A 1,145-nucleotide genomic window follows, 5' to 3' on the forward strand; every position below is an offset into this window, starting at 1 on the left:
AGTGCTCGTTCGCTAAATACATTTAATGTATGATATTTTATGAGAGACTAGACTGCAAAGCAGACTGAACATTTTAACAAAATTAAAATTATTATTATTATTAACTTGTCATTAAATTGTTTCCACTTCCTGAAAACCGACAGTACCTGATTAGGAAACCACACAATTTTTATAATAGCCATCTTGTGAATTAAGTACAAGTATGACAGACAAATATTGTACTGTATCATGTACAGAAAAATGCAATAAATACAAAGAAAATACCCAAAAATACTTTACAATACGAAAGAAATACACAGATATACATCCAAACGCACGTCAAAAATGCAAGAAAAATACGAGGGAAATACAAGAAATACACCAGTTGTCCCATCCTTGTACTGTACTGTATCTAAATTCAAACATTCGTCATATGGTGGCCTTGGATTTTCAATGTTTGCGAGTGTCTTTCGTAAATCTTTTTCATACAGAGGGCTGTATTTGCATTGATAATATCACTCTCACGTGAATGCACTACTAAGCAAGTGAAAATTTATCATGTACTTTTGAAAGACGAGAGAATGCCTTCTTCAAAATGTATTATATAATTTCCTTTCTTGATGATTCATTGTAATCCGATAATAAAAGTAAATATGTTGACACATGCAGCATGAAATTTCCTACCGCGTGTGATCGTTACAGGTGCATCAAGGGGGACGGGAATCCGGTACGGCACTCTCGTACATAATGCCCCATAATATTTTCACACTGCTTGCAATTCCCTCGGGAACGAGCTCGTCGGCAAGTGGCAATTTTGTTAAAGCAACACTGGCAGAATTGACTACAGTGTTCTCACAAGTCTGTTTGAAGAAAAGATTAGGCATACTGTCCCATATCTTTCTACTAATATTTGCCCATGTACACCTTGGAAGTTTGTCTGTAAACGGCTTCTTCGCACAAAAGTGGTGAACGAGCCAGTGAAAACCACAGTTGACAGCGGGACGCGACAAGTAGCACTACCTGGAGTGCTCAGGCCCTAGGAGCAGGAGCAATGCAGTGAGTACTGTGCTGTGCCTGGAAGAGAGCTGCATTCTGATTCGAAGTCAAACAGCGTAATGTTTGATGTGGGCTTTATTATGGAGTTGAGCCCCCCCCCCCTCTTTCTC

This window comes from Frankliniella occidentalis, unplaced genomic scaffold, assembly GCF_000697945.3.
Source record: "Frankliniella occidentalis isolate FOCC.00 unplaced genomic scaffold, Focc_3.1 Scaffold240, whole genome shotgun sequence".
Classification (NCBI taxonomy): domain Eukaryota; kingdom Metazoa; phylum Arthropoda; class Insecta; order Thysanoptera; family Thripidae; genus Frankliniella; species Frankliniella occidentalis.